Source organism: Mixophyes fleayi, chromosome 9 (genome assembly GCF_038048845.1).
Source record: "Mixophyes fleayi isolate aMixFle1 chromosome 9, aMixFle1.hap1, whole genome shotgun sequence".
In the NCBI taxonomy this organism is placed as follows: domain Eukaryota; kingdom Metazoa; phylum Chordata; class Amphibia; order Anura; family Limnodynastidae; genus Mixophyes; species Mixophyes fleayi.
The window spans coordinates 92,246,285-92,262,160 of NC_134410.1; the positions used below are offsets into that span (position 1 = coordinate 92,246,285).

General features: G+C 42.5%; 1 protein-coding gene across 1 annotated transcript in view; it reads left to right on the top strand.

The window, feature by feature from the left end:
• Positions 1 to 15,876, top strand: part of LOC142100834 (gamma-aminobutyric acid receptor subunit beta-4-like) — a 586,661-nt gene that overhangs the window by 131,535 nt on the left and 439,250 nt on the right. The gene's annotated exons all lie outside the window — the stretch shown is intronic.

Below are 15,876 nucleotides of genomic sequence, written 5' to 3' on the forward strand. Positions count from 1 at the left end.
CCAAAGAGTTACCGGTTCGGGCTCAGCTTGCTGAACTTGGTGGAACACTAAAGAACTGGTTACAACCAGAAAAGAACAATGTGGGCAGAATGATCGAAATACTGGCCATTGACCATTGTATCCGGGGTATGGACTGAGGGCTCCAAAGGTGGGCACTGCAGACGGATCCTTAGACGTATGAAGAATTGGCTGCTGTAGTGGAGAGATACAGCGCCTTACAGCATATGCCCAAACCTCCGTTGCCCGCACCAAAGTTTGTACCTCGTCAAAAACTGGCATATGGAACAGTGGACCGGATATTGGTGTGGAGAGGTTGCTTGATAAAAAGGCAGCCAAACCTGCATTAAGTCCAGTCTGCTTTGAGTGCAAAGAGCCTGGACACTTGAGGGCTCAGTGCCCAACGTTAGTAGAGCCTATGGATTGTTCACGAGCGCACACACAACCAACCTATCTGAGCTGCTGTACCATGAGTCCAGTTACCGTGAAGTCCTGCTTGTTCCACGTGACTGTGTTTGTGAATCACCATCTGATGCTGGCTCTGGTAGATTCAGGTAGTGAACTGTCCTTGGTTTTCAGCTCCATATTACCAGAGAAGCTGACGCATAATTTGTCCAAAGTGAAGGTACTCTGTGTCCATGGGACTGCCGAGGAATATGACAGGACTCCTTTGCCTGTTACTGTGAATGGACATACAGTGACAGTGGTAGCGGCCGTTGCCCCAAAATTGCCATACCCTTTAATCCTGGATTTTCCACTGTTCCAGCAGATCCTTCAGGAGCGAATCCAGCTGGACACGTCGGCAATTGAAGCACCGTCTGAAAGTCCAGCCTTGAAGGAGGAGCTTGAGGGAACTGAAAATGGAAAGTGCCAGGATCTACTATGAAACCTGAACCAGACAATTCAGGACAATACACCTCCTAAGAGTTGGGAGCATAGACAAAGGAGAGCTGCACAAGGGCCAACGCAGAACCGGACCCTGGCATTGTTTGTTGGCGAGACCTCTGGTGAAGGGGCTACACCTCCCAATGAGGACTCAGACTGGGCAGGATTGTCTAACTTGTTTCCACTAAGAGACTCTGGCCGAGACCATCTTGGAGATGTTGCCTTAGCTAATGTCTATAAGAATGTGGTTGATATTATTGGGGTAGAGAAGGCTAACAAGCATACAGAAGGTATTGCCTATTATATGGTAAAGAATTATCTGTTGTATAGAGTTGCTAATGTACAGGGTAGAACTGTAAAGCAATTGTTAGTGCCGCAAATCCATACATCACTTGTTATCAAAGCTGCACATACACATCTGTGTGGGGGGCACTTGGGGAAGATAAAACACGGGTGCAGATATTGCTCAGGTTCTATTGGCCAGGAGTGTACGAGGCAATAAAAAGGTTTTGCCGGTGTCACGAGCCGCGGCGGCTCTGGGCACCGCAGCGACTCGATTCCTCCTCTGCCTCCACGTCCCGTCCGTCGTCATGACGACTGGGACATCACTTCCGCATTGTCCCGGCCGTTGCTGCGCCGCGTCCCGGCATCTAGGGCAGCCGGGCGCGTGCGCAAATTAGTGTAATTAGCCCCAAATGGCTACTATTTCCTGTGGCTGAAGCATTTTTCATTGGGCCATACTTATATATAAGGCAGAAAAGGGCAAGCCCTCCCTGCTGGTTATAGTCCCTGCTTCCCAGCACACTACCCTGCTTGTCCTGTTCTCTGTATACCTCGTTGATCCTGATTATTATTGCCGACCTATTGCCTGGATTTCTGACTTTGATTTATTGCCTGTGACCCTTGACCCCTTGCCTGGATACTGACCACGATTGTTTGCTAGTGACCCTTGTTCTATTGCCTGGACTCTGACGCTGCCATCTTGCCTGTGACCTGTTCGACCCTTGCCTGGACTTCACTCCGCTTTCCTGGGTTCCCCCAGCTAGTGCACATTTCAAGACCCTCCGTTGTCTGCGGTCAAGTCTGTCCCCACCATCAGGGGCAACAGCGAAGACCAGACTTCCAGAATAGACTCCGGGTTTTGCTGCACCGGTTGGAGGGGTTCCTAACAGCCGGATGTGTCCAGTATGTCAGAGAACATGTCCGAAGCCAGATTATCGGGCCCCACTAGTACCCATTCCTGTGGTGCAGACCCCGTTTGAGCATATTAGTATGGATTTGGAAGGCTCATTAGAGAAGGCGGCCTGCAGCCATCAGTATGTATTGGTCATAGTGGACTATGCCACCAGGTATCCAGAGGCTATACCTTTTCTCAATATAAAGTCCAGTACAATAGCAAAATAACTCCTTCTCTATTGTACCAGGTTGGGTATCCCCAGCGAAATTTTGACTGATCAGGGTACTCCCTTTATGTCCCGTCTAATGAAAGAGCTATGCCGGTTGTTAAAAGTAGAAATGTTACACACGTCAGTTTATCACCCGCAGACTGACGGATTACTGGAACGTTTTAATAGGACACTCAAACATATGGTGAGGAAGGCAGTGGCACAGGATAAACAGGACTTGGATGTGCTATTACCCTATTTAATGTTCGCAGTGAGGGAGGTGCCTCAAGCATCTACCGGGTTCAGCGCTTTTGAATTGTTGTATGGCAGGCGGTCAAGGGGCATTTTGGATGTTCTCAAGGAGGGCTGGGAGAAACAGAGTCCAAAAGAACCCAATGTGATCCAGTTTGTGTCCCAGTTGTATGACAGGTTGGGGAAGATCATTCCTGTGGTGCAACGACATATCCATGAGGCACAGGCGAGACAAAAAAGAAACTATGATAAGTCAGTTGTAGTTAGGGCTTTCTAACCAAGCGACACAGTTCTTGTCCTGGTACCCACACAAGAGTGTGAGCTCTTCACTGACCATGCACCACCGAAGTGGATGCACAGAAACAGGGAGGTGAATGCCCGTGTAACTAGGTGGTTCCTGGCGCTCCAGACCTACCACTTCACAGAGGAGCATAGGCCAGGGAGTCTGCACAAAAATGCAGACGCCCTCTCTCGCCGGGATGCTCTCTCTGCAGTGTCAGCGTCACCAAGGTTGGCAACGCTAAGGAGAGGGGTATGTGACAAAGAGGGATATTTTCCACAGTTTCCCTACAAGGGAACAGGTAGGAACACAGACGGGGTTAAGTTTTCCCTATATTCCTCTTTTAGCCCATACACACACAGTTGTTCCACATGGGTGTAATCGGTTTGCTTTGCTGTGATTTGTTGTAGTTCTGGGGTAGAGGATAAAGGCACTCTCTGTATGTGTGGGTGGGACCACCGATGCCAGTAAGTAGCCGGCTTGCAGACAGGGAAGTTATGTCTAGCCAGATGTAGGTGGTGGGGATTTTTGTGTTACTGTTTCTGGATGACTGCTGTACCATTGCTGAAGCTGTTTACCAACCTGACAACTGCTAATAAACAGTTAAATGGTTCAGCATACTGGTGTCCGGTTCCTGTGAATGCTGTACTTTCTCACAGTATATATATGTATATATGTATATATATAAATATATATATATATATATATATATATATATATGTATTTGTACATGTATAATATATATATATATATATATGTGTGTGTGTGTGTGTATGAATATATATATATATATATATATATATATATATATATGCATACGTGTATATGTATATATATATATATATATATATATATATATATATAGATATATATATATATATATATATATAGATATATAGATATATAATGTGTGTGTGTATATATATATATATAGGAAATAGCGCTGGGCGCTTATTTATGTAATTGCAAATGCACTTATTTTTGACATTGTTTATATTTTGCTAAGGGAAATCTTTATTTCTGAGACCAGGGAAGAAACTCTTTTGTTTTAACTTTGCTAGAGGAAATACACTCATTTCTGAGGTGTATGATTGATTTCTGATAAGCATTTATATGAAGCAGTCTGTGTGTAATTTCTAGAGGATGTCCTCATTAAGGACAATTAAGTATATTCAATGTGAGTGACCAACACTTGAACACACCACAGGACATCATTACTGTGAGTTCCTGAGTTGCTTTTGTTAAGGGTGTCAGAATCTGTCTGAATATTGTAAACATCAGGTGATGTAGGATATCACAGAAGTGAAAGTTTGGGTAAGTATAAATTGCATTTAAAATCTAAGAACATCCTGAGATCTCATGGAAATCTGAGGAAATTAGTTTGATGTGAAAGATAAATTGTGTTAGGTGCAGGATTAGAGTACATCCTGATGTCTGAATGAATTTTTGCTGTCTGTGCAGAGCCTTCTCTGATCAGGGGGCTGGCTTACCCCCTGTTAAGACTAGTCTCTAAAACTGTATATAAAAAGAGCCCTTGTACACCGAAATGTAGCATGCTGATGTTCCATCTGACCTGACCACTGATACCTTTAATCAGTGGAACTGTCCTTGTCAGGTCACTTTAGCTAAATAAACTTCACTCTGCTTCAAGACCCTGCTTGACAACTTCTTCAATATTGCTGTATTCCTGTGACCTACAGATTAAACCCTAAATCTAATCCGTTCTCTGACTGTTCTGAAGTTTAGACCCAGCTCCTAGTACTACCACTCTACCTGCTACCTAGCAGCTCTGGCCAGTGTGATAGGCCAGGGGGGATCCATCCACAGCACCAGCACCCTGATCCATATTAGGCCGTCAGGGGTAACAGCCCTGGTGTACCAGCATGGGAGTACACTAGGAGCGACAGTTACCAAGAAGGAACGATGTTCTGAATACCATAAATGAGTCCAGTGGTAGCAGCAGGCTCCTCCTACTGCGACAGGAGGGGCGTATTCGAATAACAAAAGGGGACGGTGGCAAAGTAAGCCTAGCCGGTTCCCAGCAACAACACACAGGTTGGTATAGGCGGTCAATCCTGACACACTTGGAAATTAGGGAGCCAAAGACTTGAGACAAAAATTATCTTAATTCCATTGTTTTAAAAGTAGTATTACAATTTTTTACTGAACCTTGGTTTGTTGTCATTGTGCTTTGGCAGCATTGCTATGCCAAATTTGCTAGTAATTATACAATAGATTCATCATGGCTTACTTTAAAGTTAATGAGGTAACAGTTAAACAGTTGTTGAAAGGTTTATATACAGTATATGTATAATGAATATACAATATATAATAAGTGCTTATTACAAGTTGGCAAAACAATTCAACTCATTTACAATTTCCATGCATACTGTAATTTCAGGAAAGAACAAACAACCAATCAGAAGGCAGAAAGTCATCACACCTTCCTGTGTGTGTCCTTGCTATTCTAGTGTACAGTAGTGTCTTTATATGCTCAAACTATTTAGACCACTTTGAGATTCAATCATAACATGTTCAAACTTTCAATTTTGGTGAAACAACTGAAAATATTGAAATATTTAAGTTTAAAAATTAATGATTAAGTTAAAACTATTAGTCCAAATTTTACATTCATTTCTTTAATTTAAAATACATTAAGATAAACTATAAAGGGTATGATTGCTACCATTAATGAGTTGTTCAAACATATTTGTGCTAAAGTCCTATATTTTATAGTTCTATCTAGTAAATGTATCATACTCCGATTTGTACAAGTAGCTGGAAATCGCCGAGTTGACAGCTAAAATTTAAAGCGGCGCTGTCTTGTAAACGGAAACTTCCACCATTACAAGTATCTGTGCTTTGATATAATTGCTAGTAATGGCCTTCCCCATAGATTTTGTAGTTCATTTTGCGACAGAGCTGTCAAGGTTTTGGGGAAATTCTTTTACACCAGACCAAATGTCGAATTGTTGTGCTGACTTATCTGCATCACCACTAGGTGTCTTGGGAAAGCTAAGTTTTTTCCTTGCAGCAGTTGCCAAAGAAACTGAGGGAGGATAAGTCGTTGTGTCATGTACCACTTCAGCTGTCAGCTTGTTGACCAGGAGCTCATTGCATCGCTTGAGATCTGGGTCAGCTGGAAAGAAAGAGAAGACATAGCTCTTAACCTAGGATCATGCACATTTGCCAAAATGTAGTGATCTGATTTCAAGATGTTGATAACTCTCAGATCCAAGCAAATAAAGTACTTGATCTACAAGCCCTATATAGTTAGCGGAATTGCTTAGATTCTTCTCCTCTGTCAATTTCTCTAGCTGCTTTTCCAAAAGTCTAATTAGGGGAATCACTTGACTCAAGCTAACAGTGTCTGAACTCACTTGCCAGGTGACTACAACACAGAGAGTATTTTCCACTACGCTGGACTAAAGTACATTCCCCTTTAAATTCCATTCTTCTTGCAGCAGCTGCAATCTCCTACATGCTGTTGCAGAATGTCGAAAATGACCCAAAATATTTCTAGACACAGACAGCAAGTGGGATAAACCATGTTGCAATGACATTCCTTTAGTTTTTCAAACATGTTGTCAGCGGTATGCTGCTTAGTGTAGATACACAAATGTAGGATACCACTTTGTATTTGCAACAGCATGAGGGGGACATTTGTGTAGCTGACGACGGCGCTAATGAGGATGTTGATGAGAATGATGGTGTTTGTGTAAGTCCCGCACCAGTGGAAGAAGTTCTTGCCAGTGATAAGAAGAAGGCCATGGGTATAAGACCAAAAAATCCACTTCTTATGTGTGCAATTATTTTTACTCAATCCTGACAACAGTTGTCTAGCCATTTCTAGTGTTTGTAAAGCCACACCGGCAACACCTTCCACATCAATATCCTCACTAGTGATTGGAGTTAGTCCTGCATCCAACTTACTAAGGCTTGATGACTTCTCCTCTATCCAGGATTACTCTGAATAATTCTTGAGTGTTTGTCCCGCTGCTGCTGCTGGGAGTGGATCTTCAACCCAGAAGTAGACCAAGAAGAAGACTACTAATAGTTTATAACAATTTACTGTTAAACAATCCTTTGCAAGAGGAAACAAGTATGAAAGTTGTCACCCAATTACAAAGCGGATCACAGACGCCATGGTGACTATGGTAGTATTAGATCTGTGTCCAATATCCACAATTAATGCATCTGACTTTATACAGTTAATTGAGGTATTGTGTCCCCGTTACCAAATTCCATCACAACACCATTTTACTAGAAAAGCTTGTAGATCAAGTATTTTAATCGCTTTGCCGGGATCGAAGAGTTATCAAGTTCTGGAAATCATATCACTTCATTTTGGCAACTATGCTTGATCCTAGGTTTAAGAATTATGTATTCTCTTTATTTTCCCCTGTCCCAGATCACAAGAGATGCAATGAGCTCCTGGTGAGCAAGTTGAAGTGGTACCTGACACGACAGCGTCCCTTCCTTCAGTTTCTCAGGCTACTGCTACTAGAAAAAAGCTAAACTTTTCCAAGAAACCCAAGGATGATGCAGATGATTCAGCAGAAAATTTTGACATTTAGTCTGGTCTAAAATAATTGCCCAAAAATCGTGACAGCTCTGTCGTAAAAGGAACTACAAATTACAGAGACTCTTGTAATGGTGGATTCCAGCCGAGATTAATTGGTATTGAGTGATGATGATGTAAACACTGATGAGGGTGAGGATGATGACAATGTAGATTGCAGCTGCTGGGATCTAGCTGAGAGAAGGAAGCTAGCTGGAAGCTGGTGCTGGAATGCTAATTAATATTTGGGTAAAATTACATGTTGCCAATTTTATGTTTTTCTACTGTAAAGTTTCACCTTTATTAAAGATGTGTTTTTTTCTTTAAAAAGGTACCAGCTTATTTTTTTACATTTTTTTTCTTTGACATTTATGTTAGAGACTTCTGTAATGGTGGTTTCCTGTGGGGTTGAATTAATATTGTGTTAGGATTAATAAGTTTGTTTTCAATCATCCTTTCAATTGTTTCTCTCTCGTACGTGTGACCACATACTTTGTTTTTCACTGGGTTCACCATCTCCAACCCGCTGGGACACCCCGGATTGTTCTTGGTCTGATAAATGCACGCATCCCAAGGGGTCAGCGCTCGTCTGCCTGTATTAGCTGTAGAATTACCACAGTTATCCAAGTATCGGGTGGAGCGATCAAAGGAAGCATAACTGATTTAATGAGCCATTTGCAGTTTCACTGTACCAGGCGTGTGCACTTGGTGACGGCAATCTCCTCGTCTTCATCTTCCAAATCTTCGTCTGCAGGGGCCGGTCACACACCCATTTGTTTTTCCAGGTGTCTTAGTTGTTCTTTAAACTGGACATATTTTATCATCCTGCCTCAGGGCCTCCTCTGTATTATTCTTCTGAAGCACAGTGTATCTCTCGTGTACAAGCTCCCTTAAATACAGGATCTCATCAGGTGGGTCACGTTTTAATTTAAGTACAGTCTCCTCAATTGTATCTATATATTGGTTTAAATCTCTGTTCAATACAGCGTATTCCAACATGACGGATTCCATGCTGCCCACTTCTTCGTGTCACAGTCTGTCTGAAGCAGATTTAATGCCACTCCATTTGTAATACCCATTCCTGTGTCTATATAATTTTGGCAGTTCTTCAGGGATGAGAGGGAGGTATCTAGAGAGGAGAAGGGGATTAAAGATACAGCACGAGCAGTCATAGTTTAATACTGTAGAGTTCATTGACAGCACTGTTAGGCTTAAGGCAGCTAAGCTATTGGTAGCTTGTTTTGTGGGGGCCCCAAACAATCCAAGCACTTCAGCCACAAAAGTTGCACTCCTTGTCGCTGGAGTGCTTGCTTTGTTAAACTGTACATGAACTTTTTAATATCTTATATAAGGGTGGGTGGGAGGGCCTAAGGACAATTCCATCTTGCACCACTTTTCTTTTCTGCCACTGATGTGTGGCAATGTTTCCTAGATGCGCTGTGAACTGCCGTGTGTTTGTGTCATTGCTCTGTTGTTTAGCATCCAGTCAGGTCACTGCAGTCTTTGTCCGAAAGTGGATGAAAATAATATTGTGACCTGTGAGCTGGTCAAAATTGACTGCAAATAACTGGAAGGTAGTGTTATTGAGGTTAATAATAACGTAGGAACAATAAAAGAGCAGCATTATGTGATTTTAGAATATTTTAGCTATTTTTCTAAAAAAATACAATTCCACTATCAAAACCAAAACACGTGAGGGCGGTTTTGCCAAAACCAAACACGAACTTAATCCAGATCCAAAACCAAAACACGGGGGTCAGTGAACATCTCTAGTATATAGTGATCCGAATAGATGAGGCTGAAGAGCAGATGCATGACATAAAAGTGCTTGCATAATGATCATACAGTAGAAACATTTTACCTATCATCATCATCATCTATTTAGATAGCGCCACTAATTTCGCAGCGCTGTACATAGGACTCAATCACATCATTCCCTGCTCCGTTGGAGCTTAGAATCTAAATCCCCTAACATACACAGACCAAGAGAGACTAAGGGAATTTTTAATAGCAGCCAATTAACCTACCAGTATGTTTTTGGAGTGTGGGAGGAAACCGGAGCTCCCGGAGGAAACCCACGCAGATAAGACCATGGTCGGGAATCGAACTCATGACCCCAGTGGTGTAAGGCAGAAGTTCTAACCACTGAACCACAGTGCTGCCTAACTATACAGTGAATGTGTTAGTTGCTGTCCTGTGTATATTGTAGTAGCTGCACAGCATATGCCTTATGGAGATTTAGTACCAGTAGTAATAACAATTGTATCATATGTCTGTGGCTATACAGTGAAAGTCATAGTTGCATTCCAGTGTCATTATATAGTGAATTCTGCATATATGATAATGACTGCTAGGGGCTCATTTAGAGTTGAATGCTTTTGTGCTTTTAACTACAAAGTTAAGACACACATAAAAAAAGTGTATTTACTTATTTACATATGTTTAGTACATCTCATGATGCATTCGACTCAAAACCAGTACATTTCTGCCAGGTATATGTCAGTCATAGCAAGTATATATACTATACGATATGAAAAAAAACTATTTTAGGCAGTATGTGTATGCATTTTTGGTGCACATGCACAGAAAATGTATAGTCTTACGCAAAAAAAACACAGACATACGTCAAAGTCCAGGATGACTAGATATAGTGCAGCAAAACAAGTCACATTATGGGAGCAAAACATTTTAGAAATTGGTTCAGAAATAAAAATGAGATAAGAAACAGTGACATGACATAAGATTTCATTTACTCATCCTTACCCAAAAAGTCCTTGACATTGTAGCATATAGTCATGGCAAAAAGTTTTCAGAATGACACAAATATTATTTTTCACAAAGTCTGCTTCCTCAGGTTTTATGATGGCAATTTGCACATACTCCAGAATGTCATGAAGAGTGATCAGATGAATTGCGATTAATTTCAAAGTCCCTCTTTGCCATGACAATGAACTTTATCCCCAAAACAACATTTCCACTGCATTTCAGAGCTGCCACAAAATGACCAGCTGACATCAGGCCAGTGAAATTCTCATTAACACAGGTGACATTTTTGATGAGGACAAGGCTGGAGATCACTCTGTCATGCTGATTAAGTTAGAATAACAGACTGGAAACTTTAAAAGGAGGGTGGTGCTTGAAATTATTGTTCTTCCTCTGTTAACCATGGTTATCTGCAAGGAAACACGTACAGTCATAATTGCTTTGCACAAAAAGTGCTTCACAGGCATGGATATTGCTGTTAGTAAGATTGCACATAAATTAACCATTTATCGTATCATCAAGAACTTCAAGGAGAGAGATGTTCAATAGTTGTAAAGAAGGCTTCAAGGCGCCCAAGAACGCCCAGCAAGCGCCAGGACCGTTTCCTAAAGTTAATTCAGCCACGGGATCAGGGCACCACCAGTGCAGAGCTTGCTCAGAAATGGCAGCAGGCAGGTGCATCTGCACGCACAGTGAGGCAAAGTCTTTTGGAGGATGGCCTGGTGTCAAAAAGGCCAGCAAAGAAGCCACTTCTCACCAGGAAAAACATCAGGGACAGACTGATATTCTGCAAAAAGTACATGGATTGGACTGCAGAGGACTGGGGTAAAGTCATTTTCTCTGATGAATCCCCTTTCAGATTGTTTGGGACATCTTGTCCGGAGAAGGAAAGGTGAGTGCTACCATCACTCCTGTGTCATGCCAACAATAAAGCATCCTGAGACCATTCATGTGTGGGGTTGCTTCTAAGCCAAGGGAGTGGGCTCACTCACAATTTTGCGTAAGAACACAGCCATGAATAAAGAATGGTACCAAAACATCCTCTAAGAGCAATTTCTCCCAACCATCCAAGAGCAGTTTGTTGACGAACAATGCATTTTCCAGCATGATGAATCACCTTGCCATAAGGCAAAATTGATAACTAAGTGGCTCACGGATCAAAACATCAAAATTTTGGGTCCATGGCCAGGAAACTCCCCAGACCTTAATTCCATTGAGAACTTGTGGTCAATCCACAAGAGGCGGGTGGAAAAACAAAAACCCACAAACTCTAAGCATTGATTAGGCAAGAATGGGCAGCCATCAGTCAGTATGTTGCCCAGAAGTTGATTGACAGCATGCCAGGGCGAATTGCAGAGATCTTTAAAAAGAAGGGTCAACACTGCAAATATTGACTATTTGCATAAACTTAATATAATTGTCAATAAAAGCCTTTGACACTTATGAAATGCTTGTAATTTTACTTCAGTATACCATAGCAACATCTGGCAAAAGGTCTAAAAACACTGAAGCAGCAAACTTTGTGAAAACCAATACTTGTATCATTTTCAAAACTTTTGGCCATGACTGTACAAAAGAGTTTGGAAAGAACTGTGCTTCTTTTTCTAGCAAAACTTCATATAAAAGGTACTTAAACTCAACATACACCTACTGTTATGAGGTAAACTAGAATGTAGGAAGAAGATAAATGTTTGGGAATTGATGGAAAGAGACAAGGAGGATATTTTGGAAAGGCTATCCTGTTTGTTATATACTTGTACCCCATGTTCATTGGCTGCTGTTTCCACCAAAAGGCAGTGGATATCACCAAAAGAAGAGCAGGGATTGCATCTATCTTTCTATTTTTCTATGCTATGACATGTTACATGGCTACTACATCTTATGGCTGGAAGAGATCAATCATCCCCAACATACCACCCTATACCACCACTCCAGGCACTAATACCATGATCATGGAGAATTTCTCCTATAGTAAAAATGAGCTCCAGGCTGGTCAGCAAAGTACTGGTACCTCTATGGCATGCCCACACAAGATCAGTCAGAACATTTGCATGTATGCACTTAAAAAGTTAAATGGAGCATTCACCTTAATAAATGCTAAGTGGATAAGCAGGTAGAATACTCTGTGTCACTGCATTTTTTTCCAGTTTATAAATGTCCCTCCTTTTTTTCTACATAAAACATACAGATTGCATATGTATTCAGCCATATAATAAATACATATTTTATAACACCTGTTTTTGTGAGAAATGTAGGGATAAAATGAAGACCAAATATTTTCTAAAATATTTTCCTGGTGGCAGTAAAGAATCTATTCTTTAAACAACACAATGCTTGTCTGCAATTTGTCAGACAGCTAACATATGGGGATCATCTTTTTTTGATACAAGTCAAATAAAAGTTGTTCCATGAAAGTCATTTCTATAGTGGGACTATAGAGATGAGTTAGTGGGTCTGTCAAACTATCACAAATTCAGGTGAATACTGAACTGAAAGAAAACATGTCCTGTCCACTTCAATGAATTTGCTGTAACAAAAAAATACTGTAGACAAGCAATCAAAATTTGCCTTGTAAAGGACCATCAAACTATTTTATTTTAATTTCCATTAAACTGAAATGAACTAAATAATCTTCTGAGCTGCTCATCTTTTTTAGGATTAGTACATGTCATCTTTAAATTAGTGAAGCCATCTTCAGCTACAATAAGTGCCTGTTGACTGACCTCCATGCATGCCCCCAAAAAACATGCCCTATGTAGCTATGGTGGGGAGGGGGGGTGTATGAGTGCCCAAAACACAGCAGGGGAAAAGGGCCCCTGTTCTCATGTGCCAGGCACTCGTTTTACTGTAAGGGAAAAGGGAAAATATGGGAGGGGTGCACCACGGGAACAACCCTCACCGGGTTATACTCACAGAAGCGGATCAGCAACTCCCTCTATCCCTGCAACTCCAGAGGTTCTCACTCACAGGGATCTTCCGAAGACCTTGTCTGATGACCAATGCCTGTAAAACAAGGAAGACAAAGCCACATAGAACAATACCTTTGCCAACCCCCCAGGTACTCACCCAATCCTGAGGGACCACTATGGGATGCACCGTACCTTTCTTCTCCTCAAACGGAATACTCCCACTCACACGTCCTCGGCTGTCCGAGTCCACTGGAACTCTGTAGCTCCACAGGCCTCCGCCCGCGGCCTGAGCCTCGACTGTTAAGCCCACCTTGCCCTGGGGCTCAGGACTTTAGATGCCCTTCCGGATGGATAGAGGGGCTTTGTAAGCTAGTCTCAGTAAATTAACCAATTAACTATCAAACTACCAAGGGGCATATTCAATTGTGAGCGTTACTCGCAAAAGTAACGCGACTTGCACACTATTACCATTATTACGGTAATAGTGCGAGTAATTACCGTTATTACAGTAACTTTAACGCCGGCTTTCTGCTCGCAGCTCACGGAGTTGCGTGCTGAAATCCAGCTTAGAATTATCATAATACCGGTAATACTTTTAACGCCGCAGGAAACTCAGACAATTAAATATGCCCCCAAGTGTCCCCTACACTACCCAGGGACCTAGTGTCCTGCTAGACCAGGGCTTAACGCCTACTACCAACTATAATGGCCTATTGCCATACTAACCACCAGGACCTACTGTCCTTTTCACAACTACAGGGCTGCCGCCCTGCTACTCTGTCAGGAGCCTAGCGTCCCCCTCACTTAGAAGCCTGCGCCTCTCTACACTGAAGGCCCTTACACCCTGCTACGCTCCCAAGGGCCTTGCGCCCTGCTATGCTCCCTAGCACCTTGCGTCGAGATAAAACCCAGGGCCAAAAGCCCAGACTAGCCTAAGGGCCTTGTGCCCTGCCTGAACCAAGGGCCTCGTGCCCTGCCTGAACCAAGGGCTTCCTGCCTTGCCTGTACCAAGTATCTCGCGCCCTGCTACAACTACCTTTTGGGCATTGTGCCCAAAGGCTATCACTGGGGCTTTGTGCCCCACCCTATCTACCTATGGGGCCTTGTGCCCCCCTGTCTCTAGCTATTGGGCATTGTGCCCAAAAGAACCCTACCTAATCCTATCTGCGGCCGGGCCTTGTGCCCCCTACCTGCGCCACAGGCCTAATGCCTGAATTGCCCCCATGACTTCTGTCTGACCTAACTGAGGCTTTATATACCCTATATATAACCTACTCCACGCAGGAAATTCCACTTGCCGCGCCGTATTCAGGTCTTCCAGACCCTCCAGCCGACGGCGCATCTTCTCTGCTTCGGCGAGCTCTTCTTTGGCTTGATCCTGGCGTCTTCTTTCTTCTTTCCGATGGGCTTCTCTTGCGGCGTCTTGTTTTCTTCTGGTGCGGCTCCAGCGACGTTCATCTTGTTCCGCCTCCAGACTGTTCTGGGAAGATGACGGCGCCCAGCGACTTATAAAGCTGCGGGTGCGCCAACGTCATTGGTCATCGCCCGCGAGCCCTGATTAGCTTGCGACAGCACCAAAAGTTCAAATGGCTGGAGGCGAGTCAGGATTGGCTCGCCTGTCCGGCCACTGATTGGCCAGTAGCGGGAAGTGAGCCCTTATTGGCTCACTGGCCCGCGGCCACTGGGCCTTGCAAGGATAGAAGGAGAGTACTCACCGCTGGAACGCCGTAACGGTGAGCAGATTTTTCTTCTTCCTTCTTCACCCTCTTCACAGGGACCTCATCCACGGGGCACCTCTCCACAGCTACACCTATGCAGAGTTGTACGCATCCACATTTGCACCTGCTTGAACCTGAATAGGTGTAACAGGTGACGATAGGGGAATTCTATCTTAGGCCAAGTACAGTAAAGTTGTGTGCATGGAATCATGAGCCATTTCAGTCATGAACAGGCACAGATATGTCTTTTACAACTGTATCATCTGCATCAGCATGATTCAAAAATTAAGCAGAAGGATAATACACTATGGGCCTGAGTCGTTAAGGAGAGTAAAGCATAAAAAAAGGAGTAACTTTGCATCTAGGCAAAATCATGTTGCATTGGAGGGGGAGGTAAATTTAAAATGTGAGGACAGATTTAGAGTTGGGGTAGGGCATGTCCTACATCAACTTATAATTTCATTGTAAAAATAAAGCTATTAAGTATTTGTGTGCTAGATGTAAAAACAGCCAGTATTTAACTTATGTGCAAAATAATAAACTAATTTGTCCCCCTTGCATTGTAACATGGTTTGTCCCGGAGAACATTCACTCCTTTTTTGCCTTACTTTCCTTAATTACTCACCCTAGAAGTATGTCTGTCTTTTGCTTTTTGTTACTATAAATGAGCAGAATTGCAGTTGAATTTAACAAAAATGCATTTTGCAGCATCACAGGCCATTTCACAGAGATGCGGCATTACGGTGATACAATCTTCGAGTTCTGTTTTTACAGAATGCCCCTCTGAACCATGTTAGTACATTCAGAATTTTTTGGATTTCATAGTCTTTTTAAAGAGCTGCAGTGATAATATGAATTCATTCTGCTCTATGATGTGACTGGGGTACACTAAACAAGGAACAAAATGATAAGGGGGATTTACACACAGAACATCAAAGGCCAAAGTATACCAGAGAAATGTACAGAATGCAATGGCAAAATGAGGAATGACTATTCCACAAAACAGTTTTGAAAATTTCACTCATCTCTAGTTGTTACTTTAGTAGGTACTCTTGTACTTACAATGCATGATATACTGTATACATTTAAAAGATAGGCAGGTCCAGTACCAAAATGTGTGTATGTG